This window comes from Ranitomeya variabilis, chromosome 1 (assembly GCF_051348905.1).
Source record: "Ranitomeya variabilis isolate aRanVar5 chromosome 1, aRanVar5.hap1, whole genome shotgun sequence".
NCBI lineage: Eukaryota > Metazoa > Chordata > Amphibia > Anura > Dendrobatidae > Ranitomeya > Ranitomeya variabilis.
Genome location: NC_135232.1, coordinates 255321044 through 255340404, shown reverse-complemented (window position 1 = coordinate 255340404; position 19361 = coordinate 255321044). Strand labels below are relative to the sequence as shown.

Sequence of the window (19361 nt, the reverse complement as noted above, 5' to 3'; positions counted from 1 at the left end):
CATGTCATATGTTGATTGACATCGCTGAACATTGTACTACTGTCTGGTCCACTAACAGTCATTCTGTATAATTAATGCAGATTGTAATGAGACAAAATTCACTTCTGCTGGACTGTTAGCTCAGCTGTACTGTCAGTTCTGCTGTATTGTGTTAGTTCTGAACTCACTGCAGAGCTGTGTGGGATTGAGAGAAAACTGTGAGTGACTACATGTCTCACATTGGTAACTCCCCTTTCATTTAAAGGGAACCTGTCACCCCCAAAATCGATGGTGAGCTAAGCCCACCAGCATCAGGGGCTTATCTACAGCATTCTGTAATGCTGTAGATAAGCCTCCGATGTATCCTAAAAGATGAGAAAAAGAGGTTAGATTATACTCACCCAGGGGCGGTCCCCGCTGCGGTTGGGTCCGATGGGCATCGCGGTCCGGTCCGGGGCCTCCCATCTTCATCAGATGACTTGCTCTTCTTGTCTTCATGCCGCAGCTCTGGCCCAGGCGTACTTTGTCTGCCCTGTTGAGGGCAGAGCAAAGTACTGCAGTGCGGAGGCGCCGGGCCTCTCTGACCTTTCCCGGCGCCTGCGCACTGCCGTACTTTGCTCTGCCCTCAGCAGGGCAGACAAAGTACGCCTGCGCCGGAACTGCGGCGTGAAGACAAGAAGAGGACGTGATTGTAAGAAGATGGGAGGCCCCGGACCGGACCGCGACGCCCATCGGATCGGACCGCCCCCCCCCCCCCCCAGTTGAGTATAACCTAACCTCTTTTTCTCATCTTTCAGGATACATCGGGGGCTTATCTACAGCATTCCAGAATGCTGTAGATAAGCCCCTGATGCCGGTGGGCTTAGCTGACCTTCCATTTTGGGGGTGACAGATTCCCTTTAGGGTATGTGCACACGTTCAGGTTTTTTCCCTTTTTTTCGCCATAAAAACTCATTAGAAACGCATACATTATGCATCCTATCATTTAGAATGCATTCTGCATGTTTTGTGCACATGTTGCGTTTTTTTCCGCGAAAAAAAACGCATCGCGGTAAAAAAAAAGCAGCATGTTCATTAATTTTGTGGATTTTCTGCGTTTTTCCCACAATTCTATGCATTTGGGAAAAAAATGCACAAAAAACGCGTCAAACGCGGTAAAAACGCATGCGGATTTCTGGCAGAAATGTCTGGTTTTTGTCAGGAAAATTTCTGCCAGAAATCCTGACATGTGCACATAGCCTTAGGCCATGTGCACACGTTCAGTATTTTTCGCGTTTTTTTGCTATAAAAACGCGAAAAAAACGCTAACATATGCCTCCCATTATTTTCAGTGTATTCCGCATTTTTTGTGCAAATGTAGCCTTTTTTTCCGTGAAAAAATCGCATCGCGGAAAAAAAAGCAACATGTTCATTAAAATGCGGAATTGCAGGGGATTCCGCACACCTAGGAGTGCATTGATCTGCTTACTTCCCGCACGGGGCTGTGCACACCATGCGGGAAGTAAGCAGATTATGTGCGGTTGGTACCCAGGGTGGAGGAGAGGAGACTCTCCTCCACGGACTGGGCACCATATAATTGGTCAAAAAAAAAGAATTAAAATAAAAAATAGTCATATACTCACCTTCGATGTCTTCCTGCCTCTCGGTTTCTATAGCTGGTGTGCGGTGAAGGACCTGCGATGACGTCACGGTCTTGTGATTGGTCGAGACCGGTCATGTGACCGCGACGTCATGGAAGGTCCTGAACCACACCGGCATTTATAGGAACGGACGCCTGCAGGTGAGTATAACCATTTTTTTTATTTTTTTTATTATTTTTAAACATTCTATCTTTTACTATAGATGCTGCATAGGCTGCATCTATAGTAAAAAGTTGGTCACACTTGTCAAACGCTATGTTTGACAAGTGTGACCACCCTGTCAGTCAATTTTCCAAGCGATGCTACAGATCACTTGGAAAACTTTAGCATTCTGCAAGCTAATTACGCTTGCAGAATGCTAAAAAAACACGAAAAAAACGGAAAAGAAACGCAAAAAAAAAAATGCGGATTTCTTGCAGAAAATTTCCGGTTTTCTTCAGGAAATTTCTGCAAGAAATCCGGACGTGTGCACATACCCTAAAAATAATTTTCCGGAGGCAAGTTCTCAGGGAGATCAGTGTCCGGCCCATAGATCTTAACAGCTCATTTACATACAGAGGCGTGTAAAAGCTTGGCCACTCCTGATCAAAGTTACTGTGAACAGTTAAGCAAGTTGAAGATGAAATGATCTTTAAAAGGACTAAAGTTAAAGATCACACTAAAATGCAAAGGAAATGTCAGTTAACTTCAGCCCTTTTTAGAGATAATTTCATCTTCAACATGCTTAACTGTTAACAATTTTCAATGTTAAGCCATTTTGACCAGGGGTGACAAAACTTTTACATGCCACTGTATAGGAAAAATGTGAGGTATCATTTTATTCATACTCCGATGACCTGCGTAGCCATATAGACAGCTTAGAAGGGTTGATTTTACTGTCAGATTCCCTTTAAGCTATGTTCTCTAAAAAGCTGGAGCATTACAGAGAAAAATATGCCAGAGTCAACTGCTTGCGGTTTGAGCATCGTGAATTGGGTGACAGGTTCCCTTTTGAAATAACCACGAGAATACACAGTAATGCCATAGTAACCTTGCATTAAAGGGAGCTCCTCAGAAGGCCCTCTACCGTATTTCTCTACTTTGTGCATACGTTGGGCATTCTGTTTGCAAAGCAAAAAGATCTAAGCATTTATTGTCTTCCAGGCAACTTGATGTGCAGAGAAGTACAGGAAAGCGAGGGCAAGCTGCCTGGCCTTCTGAGGTTTTTTTTTTTTTTTTTGCTCTCTATTCGAGGTAAAGTGTTTTGCATGCAAGGCAAAGACAAAAAGAAATCCGTGAAACTTGACCGCTGTGACATCTGTTGCAAAACAAAAACAACCTTTTCTTTTAAAAATGCTCTTCCTTTTCACACCATGCTGTAAGCAAGATGCACTACGGGTGCTGCTCCTGATGTTTGGCTCAGCTCTGCGGCTTTCTTTATCTAAAATATTTATTCTGGGATCCTCTCACAAGTGGACAGTTTTCCATTTTCTCCATCGTAACAGTCCATGAAAATTGGACCCCAATCAGATGGCATCCAGGTGCTGTCTTGATATTTTCATGGATGCATAGACTTGCATTGCTGATTATGATCTGACACTCGGATCAATATCAGACATGTCTACCCGATCTTGTGCAGAAAACCCAGTGTTCAAAAAATCATGGACATGTGGACTTTCCAATTCACTATTATAGGTACAAGTGCTATTCGTGAAAAACACACATAGCACCCGTACAAAAAACGGCCATGTGAATGAGTCCTTAGTAGTGATGAGCGAACATGCTCAGATAACGTCTTATTGAGCATGCTTGGGTGTCATCCGAGCATCTGGGAGTGCTCTTGTATTATGTTCAAGTCCCTGTGGCTGCATGATTTGCGACTGTTGGCCTGAACACATGTTGGGATTGCCTGTTTTTTAAGTGTTCAGGCTGTCTAACAGTCGCAAATCATGCAACCACAGGAACTTGAACATATTCTATGAGCACTCCCAGATCCTCGATAACACCCGAGCATGCTCAATAAGGCGTTATCCGGGCAAGTTCTCTCATCACTAGTCCTTAGTCAGTTATGTTGTTCATGGTGCTATATAAGCGAGTAAAATAAATAAACCCAAAGAGTGCTGCAGTCATATCAAGGACTGTCCACTTTATGATCATTTCTGTAAAAATTGCCTCCTCAGTTGCGCCTCCCCAAAAATTGGGCTTCATTCAGACATCTATGCATGCAAAAAAATGGTCGTTAGTATTTATCTGATTTTGAATTTGGTCATTGTCAGTTTTTACCATCAGTTTCATCAGTGATTGTCACAAATAAATAAATGACAAAACAATCTATTGCACTCTTACTCGTTGACTGCACACGGACGCATAAATTTTCACATAGGTTTATATTGGTATCCTTCATCTGATGCCAGATAAGCCTTTGTGATTTTTGCACAGGCACACATTCCGCAAAAAATACAGACATATGAACAGCTCTAGTGTCAGACTAGGGTGCCAAGGGCCCACCAGTAACCAACTCCAGGGCCCCACTTTTTAGCTTCATGCAAATGTGACATTATCCTTAATCACAAATTTATAGAACAATTAACTGAGCATATTGTTACATTAATAAGATGCTGCCTTTGTCTGTACATAGTGATTCAAGTACATTGTGCCAAGTACTGCTCATATAAAAGGGTGATGGCCTACTCTTGCAAAGGGGCCCACTGGAGGATTCTCCTCTTGGCCAGTCCAAGCCTGAACAGCTCCATAAACTATAATGGGTATGTGTGCTATGCATGAAAATCATGGATGAAACACTGTATGAATGAGGCATTAGGGGACATCTAACTAGTGAGACCCGCCTCAGTTTGAGAAGCACTGGTATACCCACTGTCTCCATCAGTCCCATGGGCTTTCCATTGAGTGTCACCAATCATGTTATGCCCCTAGTTCTATTATCGGGGGATCCACAGAGCGTATGCAATTATCAGCAATACTGTTAATAGGTGATAAATGTCTGTTTTAAAAGACAAAAAATCAAGGCTCTCAGGAAACTGCAGAATCCACTTCGGGAGAATGTACAGTACAGACAAAAAGTTTGGACACACCTTCTCATTTAAAGATTTTTCTGTATTTTCATGACTATGAAAATTCTACATTCACACTGAAGGCATCAAAACTATGAATTAACACATGTGGAATTATATACTTAACAAAAAAATGTGAAACAACTGAAAATATGTCTTATACTAGATGGTGGCCCGATTCTAACGCATCGGGTATTCTAGAATATGCATGTCCACGTAGTATATTGCCCAGCCACGTAGTATATTGCCCAGCGACGTAGTATATTGCCCAGTGACGTAGTATACAGCACAGAGCCACGTAGTATATTGCCCAGCCACGTATGTCACAGGTTAAAAAATTAAAAATAAACATATACTCGCCTTCCGAGGGGCCCCTTGTAGTTCTGTCGCCTGTGTTCGGTTCAGGCGGCAGCTTCCGGTCCGAGGGTGTGATGACGTCGCGGTTACATGACCTTGACGTCACGGCAGGTCCTTCTCGCGCAGGGCCAGTGATGACGTCGCGGTCACATGACCGTGACGTCATGGCAGGTCCTTGTTGCACACCAACCTTAGCACCGGAACCTGCTGCTTGCATGGACCGGTCACGGGAGCGTCGGAAAGGCGACGGAAGGTGAGTATATAATGATTTGTTGTGGGTTTTTTTGTTTTTTGTTTTTTTTTAACATTAGATGTTTTTACTATTGAGGCTGCATAGGCAGCCTCAATAGTAAAAACTTGGTCACACAGGGTTAATAGCGGCGGTAACGGAGTGAGTTACCCGCGGCATAACGCGGTCCGTTACCGCTGGCATTAACACTGTGTGAGCCGTGACTGCGGGGAGTATGGAGCGGGAGTAGGGAGGGACTAATCGGACTGTGCCCGTCGCTGATTGGTCGCGGCAGACATGACAGGCAGCTGGCGAGACCAATCAGCGAATTAATATCCGTGACGGAAGTTGCCGACAGAAAGACGGATGTACCCCTTAGAAAAAAAAAAAAAATATATATATATATATATATATATATATATATATATATATATATATATATATATATTTTTTTTCTGGGTTCTTCAAAGTAGCCACCTTATGCTTTGATGACTGCTTTGCACACTCATGCCATTCTCTTAATGAGCTTCAAAAGGTAGTCGCCGGGAATAGTCTTCCAACAATCTTGAAGGAGTTCCCAGATATGCTTAGCACTTGTTGGCCCTTTTGCCTTCACTCTGCGGTCCAGCTCACTCCAAACCATCTCGATTGGGTTCATGTCTGGTGACTGTGGAGGCCAGGTCATCTGGCGTAGCACCCCATCACTTTCCTTCTGGGTCAAATAGCCCTTACACAGCCTAGAGGTGTGTTTTGGGTCATTGTCCTGTTGAAAAATAAATGATGGTTCAACTAAACGCAAACCGGATGGGATAGCATGCTGCTGCAAGATGCTGTGGTAGCCATGCTGGTTCAGTATGCCTACAATTTTGAATAAATCCCCAACAGTGTCACCAGAAAAGCACCCCCCACACCATCACACCTCCTCCTCCATGCTTCACGGTGGGAACCAGGCATATAGAGTCCATCCGTTCACCTTTTCTGTGTCACACAAAGACACGGTGGCTGGAACCAAAGATCTCAAATTTGGACTCATCAGACCAAAGCACAGATTTCCACTGGTCTAATGTCCATTCCTTGTGTTCTTTAGCCCAAACAAGTCTCTTCTGCTTGTTGCCTGTCCTTAGCAGTGGTTTCCTAGCAGCTATTTTACCATGAAGGCCTGCTGCACAAAGTCTCCTCTTAACAGTTGTTGTAGAGATGTGTCTGCTGCTAGAACTCTGTGTGGCATTGACCTGGTCTCTAATCTGGGCTGCTGTTAGCCTTCGATTTCTGAGGCTGGTTACTCGGATAAACTTATCCTCCAGAAGCAGAGGTGACTCTTGGTCTTCCTTTCCTGAGACTGTCCTCATGTGAGTCAGTTTCTTTGTAGCGCTTGATGGTTTTTGCCACTGCACTTGGGGACACTTTCAAAGTTTTCCCAATTTTTCAGACTGACTGACCTTCATTTCTTAACCCCTTCCTGACCTTTGATGCAGCGTATGCGTCATGAAAACCTGTGCCAATCCGACCTGTGACGCAGCATATGCGTCATGGTCAGATCGCGCTCCTGCAGGCCGGGTGAAAGGGTTAACTGTAATTTCACCCGACCTGCAGGGACAGGTGGAGTGGTACTTGAGCCCGGGGGGGTGGCTTCGCCAACCCCCCCACCCCCCCCCCCCCCTTCCCCGTGGCTACGATCGCTCTGATTGGCTGTTGAAAGTGATGTTTCACTTTCAATCAAAGTGATAGTAATGTTTCACCAAATATTACAATCCAGCCATGGCCGATGATGCAATAGCATCAGCCATGGCTGGAGATTGCGATCTGCCCCCTCCACCGATCTCCTCTCCTCCGTCCTGTCATTGCTGTCCTCCGCTCCCCTCCGTCCGCCTGCCCGCTCCCCCCTCCGTCCGATTTTTGACACACACACACACACACACACACACACACACACACACACACACACACACACACACACACACACACACCCGTCCGATTTTTTTTTTTTTTTTTTTTTTTTCCTCTTCCCCCCCCCCCCCCCCCTCATACTTACTGACCTCTGGTGTCCGTCCGTCTGCTCTATGGGCGCCGCCATCTTCCAAAATGGTGGGCGCATGTGCTGTGCGCCCGGCAGGCAGATTCATTACAGGTACATTTTCATCGCTGTGATAGGTTCTATCGCAGCGATCAAAATAAATAAATAAACCCCCTCCCTTTATCACCCCCATAGGTAGGGACAATAATAAAATAAATAAATAAAAATTTCCACTATGGTTAGGGCTAGGGTTAGCGTTAGGGCTAGAATTAGGGTTAGAATTAGGCTATGTGCACACGGTGCAGATTTGGCTGCGGATCCGCAGCGGATTGGCCGCTGTGGATTCGTAGCTGTTTTCCATCAGGTTTACAGTACCATGTAAACCTATGGAAAACCAAATCCGCTGTGCCCATGGTGCAAAAAATACCATGCAGAAAAGCTGTGCTGTATTTTCTGCAGCATGTCAATTCTTTGTGCGGATTCCGCAGCGTTTTACACCTGTTCCTCAATAGGAATCCGCAGGTGAAATCTGCACAAAAAACACTGGAAATCCGCAGGTAAAACGCAGTGCCTTTTACCTGTGGATTTTTCAAAAATGGTGCGGAAAAATCTCACACGAATCTGCAACGTGGGCACATAGGGTTAGGGTTGGAATTAGGGCTAGGGTTGGAAATAGGGTTAAGATTAGGCTGTGGTTAGGGTTAGGGGTGTGTTGGGGTTAGGGTTGTGGTTAGGGGTGTGTTGGGGTTAGGGTTGTGGTTAGGGGTGTGTTGGGGTTAGGGTTAGGAGTGTGTTGGGGTTAGTGTTGAAGTTAGAATTGAGGGGTTTCCACTGTTTAGGCACATCAGGGGTCTCCAAACGCAATATGGCGCCACCATTGATTCCAGCCAATCTTGCGTTCAAAAAGTCAAATGTGCTCCCTCCCTTCCGAGCCCCGACGTGCGCCCAAACAGTGGTTTACCCCCACATATGGGGTATCAGTGTACTCAGGACAAACTGGGTAACAATTATTGGGGTCCAATTTCTCCTGTTACCCTTGTGAAAATAAAAAAATTGCTTGCTAAAACATCATTTTTGAGGAAAGAAAAATGATTTTTTTATTTTCACGGCTCTGCGTTATAAACTTCTATGAAGCACTTGGGGGTTCAAAGTGCTCACGACATATCTAGAGAAGTTCCTTGGGGGGTCTAGTTTCCAAAATAGGGTCACTTGTGGGGGGTTTCTACTGTTTAGGCATATCAGGGACTATGCAAACGCAACGTGACGCCCGCAGACCATTCTATCAAGTCTGCATTTCAAAAGTCACTACTTCCCTTCCGAGCCCCGACATGTGCCCAAACAGTGGTTCCCCCCCACATATGGGGTATCAGCGTACTCAGGACAAACTGGACAACAACTTTTGGGGTTCAATTTCTCCTGTTATTCTTGTGAAAGTAAAAAATTGCGGGCTAAAAAATTATTTTTCAGGAAAGAAAAATGATTTTTTTTTTTTCACGGCTCTGCGTTATAAACTTCTGTGAAGCACTTGGGGGTTTAAAGTGGTCACCACACATCTAGATTAGTTCCATGGGAGGTCTAGTTTCCAAAAAGGGGACACGTGGGGGAGCTCCAATGTTTAGGCACACAGGGACTCTCCAAACGCGACATGGTGTCCACTAACGATTGGAGCTAATTTTTTATTCAAAAAGTCAAATGGCGCTCCTTCCCCTCTGAGCCCTGCCGCATGCCCAAACAGTGGTTTACCCCCACATGTGAGGTATCGGGGTACTCAGGAGAAATTGCCCAATACATTTTAGGATCCATTTTATCCTGTTGCTCATGTGAAAATGAACAAATTGAGGCTAAAAGAAATTTTTTGTGAAAAAGTACTTTTTCATTTTTACCTATCAATTTGTGAAGCACCTGGGGGTTCAAAGTGCTCACTATGCATCTAGATAAGCTCTTTGGGGGGTCTAGTTTCCAAAATGGGGTCACTTGTGGGGGAGCTCCAATGTTTAGGCACACAGGGGCTCTCCAAACACGACATGGTGTCCGCTAATGATTGGAGCCAATTTTTCATTGAAAAAGTCAAATGGCGCTCCTTCCCTTCCGAGCCCTGTCGTGCGCCCAGACAGTGGTTCCCCCCCACATATGAGGTATCGGCGTACTCAGGACAAATTGTACAATAACTTTTGGGGTCCAGTTTCTCTTTTTACCATTGGGAAAATAAAAAAAATTGTTGCTAAAACATCATTTTTGTGACTAAAAAGTTAAATGTTCATTTTTTTCCTTCCATGTTGCTTCTGCTGCTGTGAAGCACCTGAAGGGTTAATAAACTTCTTGAATGTGGTTTTGAGTACCTTGAGGGGTGCAGTTTTTAGAATGGTGTCACTTTTGGGTATTTTCAGCCATACAGACCACTCAAACTGACTTCAAATGTGAGGTGGTCCCTAAAAAAAATGGTTTTGTAAATTTCGTTGTATAAATGAGAAATCCCTGGTCAAATTTTAACCCTTTATAACTTCCTAGCAAAAGAAAAATTTGTTTCCAAAATTGTGCTGATCTAAAGTAGACATGTGGTAATGTTATTTATTAACTATTTTGTGTCACATAACTCTCTCTTTTAACAGAATAAAAATTCTAAATTTGAAAATTGCAAAATGTTCAAAATTTTTGCCAAATTTCCATTTTTTTTCACAAATAAACGCAAAAATTATCGACCTAAGTTTACCACTAACATGAAGCCCAATATGTCACGAAAAAACAGTCTCAGAACCGTTAGGATCCGTTGAAGCGTTCCCGACATTACCTCATAAAGGGACACTGGTCAGAATTGCAAAAAACGGCCAGGTTATTAAGGTCAAAATAGTCAGGGTCATGAAAGGGGTTAAAGTAATGATGGCCACTCGTTTTTCTTTACTTAGCTGCTTTTTTCTTGCCATAATACAAATTCTAACAGTCTATTCAGTCGGACTATCAGCTGTCATCCACCAGACTTCTGCACAACTGATGGTCCCAACCCCATTAAGGGTATGTGTCCACGTTCAGGTTTGCTTCAGGCTTTGGTCAGGATTTTATGCAGGTAAAATCCTGGCCAAAAATGCACCTGAGGTCACTGGCAGGTCACCTGCGGTGTTCCTGCGTGTTTTGCTCATTGTAGCAACATGCTGCGTTCTGAAAAAACGCACAGCATGTGCGTTTTTGCGGGAAAAACACATGCGTTTTTTAATGCACAGTGGAGACAGGATTTCATGAAATCCCCTCCACTATGCTGTAACATCTGGACGCTGCGTTTTTGACGCTGCGGCTCATCGCTGCGTCAAAAACTCAGCGTTTCCTGAACGTGGACACATACCCTTATAAGGCAAGAAATCCCACTTATTAAACCTGACAGGGCACACCTGTGAAGTGAAAACCATTTCCAGTGACTACCTCTTGAAGCTCATCAAGAGAATGCCAAGAGTGTGCAAAGCAGTCATCAAAGCAAAAGGTGGCTACTTTGAAGAACCTAGAATATCAGACATAATTTCAGTTTGTTTCACACTTTTTTGTTAAGTATATAATTCCACATGTGTTAATTCATAGTTTTGATGCCTTCAGTGTGAATGTACAATTTTCAGTCATGAAAATACAGAAAAATCTTTAAATGAGAAGGTGTGTCCAAACTTTTAGTCTGTATATATTTTTTTTTTTACTTTTTATGAATTGAAAAACTGACCAAGGAGAAGCTGAGCTGTGTCTGCCACAGTTATCATACAAAAAATCGTTATGTTGAGCAAATGTAAAATTTGTGAGAATTTTCTCATGTTAGTTTATTAGGCCATCAAAGAACAAAATATATTACCATGTAAAAAGGCATCTGCTAATTGTTAGCAAAGGAATAAAGACAAGTGATCTTAAAACTATTGCTTTTTGGGAATGCATGTTTTTCAAACCTAACTTGCTATATCTCCAATCGTGGAAGATTTTGTACATTTATCTTAACAGGAAAAGGGAACCTTGCCTTTCATTGTAATCCTGCCTGTAATGATAATAAGATGACTGCTGAAAAGTGATCTCTGTGGAACAGGAAGTGTCAGGCTATTGTGAAGGCTCACTGGCAAATGTAGCCTGCAGGATTACAGGATGTTTCATATAGATAGCAACATAGGAAGAAAAAATCAATACTTGTAGTCATCTATTATTTCACTACTTCTGAACCCTGCCTCTTGTTGACCTGCTGACTGGTAAAGGATACGGACACATTTGAGAGCATTTTTTTTTATTTTAACCCCTTCCCGACATGTGACGGAATAGTACGTCACATGTCGGGACCCCCGCTTTGATGTGCGCTCCGGCGGTGAGCGCACATCAAAGTCGCGACATGTCAGCTGTTTTTTACAACTGACATGTGCGCGCAATAGCGGCGGGTGAAATCGCGATCACCCGCCGCTATTAACTAGTTAAATGCCGCTGTCAAACGCAGACAGCGGCATTTAACTACCGCATCCGGCCGTGCGGCCGGATATGAGCGCATCGCCGACCCCCGTCACATGATCGGGGGTCGGCGATGCTCCTCCATTGTAACCATAGAGGTCCTTGAGACCTCTATGGTTACTGATTGCCGGTGGCTGTGAGCGCCCCCCTGTGGTCGGCGCTCACAGCACACCTGCAAATCTGCTGTGTAGCAGCGATCTTATGATCACTGCTGCATAGCAGAGCCGATCGGGCTGTGCCTGCTTCTAGCCTCCTATGGAGGCTATAGAAGCATGGCAAAAGTAAAAAAAAAAAAGTTTTTAAAAATGTGAAAAAAATAAAAAAAATATAAAAGTTTAAATCACCCCCCTTTCGCCCCAATCAAAATAAATCAATAAAAAAAAAACCCCAACCTACACATATTTGGTATCGCCGCGTTCAGAATCGCCCGATCTATCAATAAAAAAAAAGCATTAACCTGATCGCTAAATGGCGTAATGAGAAAAAAATTCGAAACGCCAGATTTACGTTTTTTTGGTCGCCACGACATTGCATTAAAATGCAATAACGGGCGATCAAAAGAACGTATCTACACCAAAATGCTATCATTAAAAACGCCAGCTCGGCACGCAAAAAATAAGCCCTCACCTGACCCCAGATCACGAAAAATGGAGACGCTACGAGTATCGGAAAATGGCGCAATTTTGTTTTGTTTTGTTTTTTGCAAAGTTTGGAATTTTTTTTCACCACTTAGGTGAAAAATAACCTAGTCATGTTAGGTGACTATGAACTCGTAGTGACCTGGAGAATCATAATGGCAGGTCAGTTTTAGCATTTAGTGAACCTAGCAAAATAGGCAAGCAAAAAACAAGTGAGGGATTGCACTTTTTTTGCAATTTCACTGCACTTGGAATTTTTTTCCCGTTTTCTAGTAGACGACATGCTAAAACCAATGATGTCGTTCAAAAGTACAACTCGTCCCGCAAAAAATAAGCCCTCACATGGCCAAATTGACAGAAAAATAAAAAAGTTATGGCTCTGGGAAGGAGGGTAGCGAAAAACGAAAACGGAAAAAGCTCCGGGGGTGAAGGGGTTAAAGGGGTGGTCCAATACCCATAAAGACCTTTTATAAATAGCAATCTTTATGCCTTAACGATTTCTGTAATTAGCTTTATTATTATATTCCCAACACCTCTCCCTATATATTGCTATTTTAAACATTTTGGTTTGAGAGACTAGGACATCACAGTAGGCTGAGGCTGCACTCACTTCCCTGCAGTTTCTATCGTACCTCCTGAAACCTGACATGTTCATGGGGCGGCGCTGGGGTCACATACCACAGCTATTGTCCCTGCCATCCCCTGATGTCGTCCTAGTTCAGTAGAAGTGATTTAGAAGTGTCCACATCTTCAGTCGCTGTTACCACCTTCAGTCACTTTTTCTAACACTGCAGCCTCTTTCTCAGAAGCTAATCGTAATCTGATGGCTATTTGTTTGAAGGTGGAGATAGAAGCTGAGGGGTGGCGCTGCTGTTGGTCACATGACCGCCAACTAGGAAGGGAAATGCTGGGGAATCATGACTTTGTGCACACTGTCACGATTTGGCAGTCTGCAGTTACATAGAGTGACTGCATAGCTATGAAGGTGTTCCTTTAGGTTTTTATGTGTATTAAGGGGAACATGGCGCCCTGAAAATGCAGTCCAATCTGTAGGCATTATACTAAAGACCAGGGGGAGTGGGCAGACTTATATATAGGTTTGTGGGAAAAGATTCTGCATAATCCTTGTTTCTCCTTTGCCTCATTGGGGGACACAGGACCATGGGTGCTATGCTGCCTTCCACTAGGAGGACACTAAGAAACCTTGAACAAAATTAGCTCCTCCTCTGCAGCATACACCCTCATGCTGGCTGTAATCAAACCAGTTCTTGCTTGGTGTCTGTAAGAGGCACTTGTGTCTGGGATTCAAACCCCAACTTATTATTTTACCTTTTTTTTGTATTTTTTTTCTCTCCTTTTTTACTTCATGAAACGAAGGGGCGACGGACCTCTTCAGGGGTCCATCTCCCCGAATCATCAACAGGCGGGAACGCAGAGTGTCACCTAAGCACAGCACATTTGTCTCTGCTACATCTGCGCCTGCAGCACCTGACTGTGAGTAAGCGCAGTGTCCAGTGGCAGCAGGAGGGTTCCCTGTTGTGAATTAGACTTTTTGGCTCCCTCTTGTGGTCACTAGTGGTATGACTCTGGGATTGTCTTTTTTCTGTTTGGCACTCACCTGGGTCGTTAGTCCAGGGGTGTCGCTATATTAACTTCCTGGATCCTTAGTCCAGTGCCTGGCATCGTTGTAATCAGATCCTTCTGTTGCTCCTGTCTGCTGGTCCTGGCTCTTGCAAAATTAAGCTAAGTCTTGCTTCTTTGTTTTTTGAGTTACTTGCTTTGCTACTATTTTTGTCCAGCTTGTACTAAATGTGATTTCTGACCTTGCTGGAAGCTCTAGGGGGCTGGTGTTCTCCCCCCGGCCGTTAGACGGTTCGGGGGTTCTTGAATATCCAGCGTGGATATTTTAATAGGGTTTTTGCTGACCATATAAGTCATCTTACTATATTCTGCTATTAGCTAGTGGGCCTCCCTTTGCTAAATACCTAGCTCATTCTTATGTTTGTCTTTTCCTCTTACCTCACCGTTATTATTTGTTGGGGGCTTGTATCCAACTTTTGGGGTCTTTTCTCTGGAGGCAAGAAAGGTCTTTCTTTTCCCTTCTAGGGTTAGTTAGTTCTCCGGCTGGCGCGAGACGTCTAGAACCAACGTAGGCACGTTCCCTGGCTACTTCTATTTGTGGTGTTAGGATTAGATATATGGTCAGCCCAGTTACCACTGCCCTATGAGCTGTTTTTTTGTGTTTGCAGACTTGGTATTGATTCCTGAGACCCTGAAAACCACCTATGCCAAAACATGGTATCCATCCACAGACAGCTGTTTCGGGGTATTTGCCCCTCATCAGTGTGGAGTAGGAAACTGGCTATTAGGAGCAGTGCCTAGTGAAAAGGCTATGAACATAAGGATGAATTACCTCGGGGAGATCAAAACATCCAACACCGCGGAGACACCATCACGTTTCTTCTTTTCCTATGTGGTGTCTGGCAAAGCGGGCAGGAACCGCAATCAAGAGTGTGGACAAGGGACATCTTCCTTGGGGGCACAAGACACAGGGCCTGGGTAAGCCACAAAACTGAGCTTAACCCCTTCTCTGCAGTACACTTCCTTGAGTAGAGTGGGGTATCAAGGGTACACTGTCACAATCTAAAGCAAAGAAGGCTAAAAAAAAAGTGTTTTTTGCTTCATACCACTTGCAATTCTTCATTACCCCGGGGCCATAATACCCCTTTCTGCGCAGCCTGTGACCCGGCATGCGTCCAGGAGCCTTCCACTAATGCCGTCCCTAGTGGATCTACTCCCCCTGAGTGGGCTACTTCTTTGGCACAATCTGTCTTCTCTGGTCAAAGCAAGAGTTTCTCCAGGACCCCTCCTCAAGTCAGGGTGTCCTTTTACCTGGTACAGAAATCTCCCCTTCTGTACGGGTACCGTCAGCCAGCAGAAGTCGTTCCCTAGCAAGATCCGCACAAGATTCTAGGAAGCGGACCCATACCACGTCCCCTGCTCACTCTCGTGCTTCGGGGTCCATGAGTCCCATTTTTCGCTCCCCATCTGAAGGGGTTTGCAGCGAACATGACTCAGAATACGAGTCGGACGTCTACATGGACCCGGACTCGCAGGAGTATCAGGAGACAATAGATGCCCTCATCGAGGCAGTCAAGAAGACTCTATGAGGGTGGAGGAAGACTCTCCTGCTATACCAGATCACGTGGTGTCCTTCAAAACAAGATATTCTTTTGCTCCTGATCTACTGAAGAGCTGGATAGAGTCCCCGTCAGAAGATCCTCCCATATCGCATCTCTCATCAAAAACTCTTATCCTTATCTGATGGCTCATCTATTAATAATCCCACTGACCGACAGATTGGAAAATCTTGCTCTGTCAGTCTTTGAAGCCTCCGGCTCTGAACTTTCTCCATCTTTTGCTGTGACATGGGTGGATAAAGCTATGGCTGCTTGGCAGAGGACCTTTCTAAATTCATTCAAGAAAGTAACCTCCCTCCTGAGACAGCGAGTCTAGCTAATCAAATTTCCCGAGCTGGCGATTACGTGGTACATGCTTCACTAGACGCAGCAAATTGCGCTACCATCACCATCAGGAGGGCATTATCCCTAACCTTTCTGCCTTATCAGAGCGGTTGCCTATTTGGAGAGAAACTAGATCAACTTATCTCCGATGCTACTGGAAGGAAAAGCAAATTCCTTCCCCAGCGAAAGCCCAGCTGGCCTTTTCGAGGTCAACAGCAGACCCGGTTCTGGACTTTTCGCGGCAACATGAACTGGCCCTCTACGTCCGCTTCTTCCGGCTTGGGGCGTCCTCCACATAAAGACAGGGGCTCCCAGGGCTCATATAGACCCAATCCCTCATGGAAAAGCAGGCCAAAACAATTTAGATTCAAGGGATCCAGATCCCACAGATTCTCTGCGCAATGACTCCATCCGGTATCTGGCAGACACCAGCAAAATAGGCAACCTTTTGCTTTTGTTCCGTCAAGCCTGGCTGTCGGTCGTTCACGACAGGTGGGTCAGGGATGTGGTGTCTTCTCTTCTTCCCCGCCCACACGTTTTTTCCAGTCTTGTTCCCCCTAAACAGGACGACAGCTTTCTACCAAGCCATAGATGCACTCTGCAAAAACGAAGTCATCATTCTGGTGCCCCAAAACAAAAGATTCAAAGGGTTTTACTCGAACCTGTTCGTGGTTCCAAAAAACGATGGAACAGTGCGCCCCATACTGGATCTAAAACTGTTAAACAAATTCATCAGAGTTCATCACTTCCGAATGGAGTCCCTGTGCTCAGTCATCACCTCAATGCAGAAGGGGGAGTTTCTCGCATCCATAGACATTTGGGATGCTTATCTCCGTATCCTGATTTATTTATTTATTTATTTTTTTTCCCCACCTCACCAAAATTCCTACATTTCGCGATTCACGACGAACACTTCCAGTTCACGGCTTTGCCCTTCAGCCTCGCTACCGCCCCAGGGTGTTCACCAAGGTCATGGAGGCAGTAATGTCCATTCTTCATTCTCGGGGCATGGTTCTACTATACCTAGACGACCTATTAATCAAAGGCCTTTCATTTCAGGCCTGTGCAGACTGTGTAAGCATCACAGTGGATACTCTTTCTCACCTGAGTTGTATGATCAACTTGGACAAATCGTTTCCGGTACCAGCTCATCCGCTTTGGGATGACAGTGCTAGGCAAGATGGTTGCAGCAATGGAGGCGGTTCCATTCGCCCAGCTACACCTCCGTCCCCTGCAACATGCTCTTCTGACAGCTTAGGACAGGAACCCGTTCTCTCTGGACAGTCGGGTCCGGGTGTCTCAGCGGGTCTGGCTGTCTCAGCAGGTCAGACAGACCCTCAGATGGTGGACGATGAGGTCTTCTCTGGATCAGGGAAAATCCCAGTAAGTTGGCTGGTGGTGACTTCCGACTCCAGTCTCCCTAGGTTGGGGAGCGGTCTTCCATCATCACACGGCCCAGGGACGCTGGTCTGCTCTGGAATCGTGTCTCTCGATCAATCTCTTGGAAATATGACCAATCAGGTTTGCCCTTCGGCGGTTTCATCTTCTGGCAGGTCACCCCATCTGGATTCTATCGGACAGTGCCACGGCTGTGGCGTACATCAGTCGTCAGAGGGGCATCTGCAGGAAGCTTGCAATGCTCGAAGTAAGTCATATTCTCCGATGGGCCGAGAGGAATCACTCGGTCATCTCAGCAGTCCACATCCCGGGAGTAGAAAATTGGGCACGCAGATTTTCTCAGCCGTCAGGGTCTCACCTCGGGAGAATGGTTTCTTCATAGCCTGCTCTCTCAATCCGGTAGCCATCAGGGTGGATGCACTGGTTCTCCCGTGGCATCAGTTTCGCCTTCCTTATGTGTTTCCCCGCTCCCATTACTTCCGAAGGTCATCAAGAAGATCACAGCTTAGGGTATGCCAGTGATTCTGGTCGTGTCAGATTGGCCCCGGCAAGCATGGTACGTGGAGCTGGTACAACTCGTCGCTGACGTTCCCTGAAGGATGCCAGATCGTCCCGACCTTTTCCAGGGCCCGATTTACCACCAGAACTCAGGGGCTCTGTCTTTAACAGCTTGGCCGTTGAATCCTGGGTACTAGCCCAAGCCGGTTTTTCCCAACAGGTGGTTTCCACCATGATTAGCGCTCTGAAGCCCACGTCAATGCGCATTTATCATCGCGTTTGGAAGACTTTTTTTTTCTCATGGTGCAAGCACCGTACACATTTCCCCCCCCCCCCCCCCCCCCCTCGTGTTTTCAATCCCTTCCATTTTGGAATTTGACCAAACTGGTCTCGAGTCAGGTCTAGGGCTTATTTCTCTGAAATGCCAGATTTCTGCTTTATACGTCCTATTCCAATGCAGGATAGCGACTAGATTGCAGGTGAAGACCTTCATTCAAGGGGTGGCCCACATGGTACCTCCCTGTAAAATGCTGTTGGAATCATGGGATCTTAATTTGGTCCTTGGTGTTCTTCAGGATGCTCCTTTCGAACCTCTGCAGGATGTTTCTCTAAACTTGCTGTCTTGGAAGGTAGCTTTTCTTGTGGCAGTAATGTCGATCAGACGGGTCTCGGACTTAGCGGCTCTATCCTGCCAAACTCCGTTCCTCATTTTCCACGAAGACCAGGTAGTCTTGAGGATGTCTCTGTCCTTCCTACCTAAGGTCGTCTCTTCCTTACACCTAAACTAGGACATTGTCTTGCCTTTGTTTTGTCCAGCACCTGTCCATCGTATTGAAAGGGCTCTTCACACACTCGATGTGGTGAGAGCTCTTAGAAGGTACTTCTCAAAGACAGTGCCTTTCCGCAAGTCTGATGCCTTCTTTGTGCTTCCGGAGGGGCTCAGGAAAGGTCTACCTGTTTCTAAGGCTACACAAGCCAGGTGGATTTGTTCGGTGATTCAAAAGTCTTACCGTGTCAGAGGCAAGCCTATCCCAGCAGGGATTAAGGCACTCTCCACTCGGTCAGTGGGTACTTCTTGGGCCATTCAGCATCAGGCGACAGCACAATAAGTTTGCAAAGCTGCGACTTGGTCCAGCCTCATACCTTTATGAAGCACTACAATATTCATGCTCAGGCTTCTGCAGATGCGGCCCTTGGCAGAAAGATTCTGCAGTCGGCGGTAACACATCTGTAGACTATGGTACATGGGGTTTTCAGCTGTGTGCGGTTTCCCACCCAGGGACTGCTTTAGGTCGTCCCATGGTCCTGTGTCCCCCAATGAGGAGAAGGAGAAACAGGGATTTGTGTACTCAACGTAAAATCCTTTTCTCCAAGCCACTCATTGGGGGACACAGCACCCACCCTGTTAGCCTGATAGCTTCTGTTTATTTGGTTTGACATATTGTATTTTGTTTGATAGATACAAGCTCCTACTGCTTTGGCACTGAACTTGTTCGATTACAGCCAGCATGAGGGTGCATACTGCAGAGGAGGAGCAAATTTTTGTTCAAGATTTTCTTGGTGTCCTCCAAGTGGCAGG

The 19361-nt window shown here is 45.4% G+C and overlaps 1 long non-coding RNA gene across 1 annotated transcript in view; it reads left to right on the top strand.

The window, feature by feature from the left end:
- The window catches only part of LOC143813079 (uncharacterized), a 39780-nt gene that overhangs the window by 17564 nt on the left and 2855 nt on the right, over positions 1-19361 (top strand). The window lies entirely within an intron of this gene.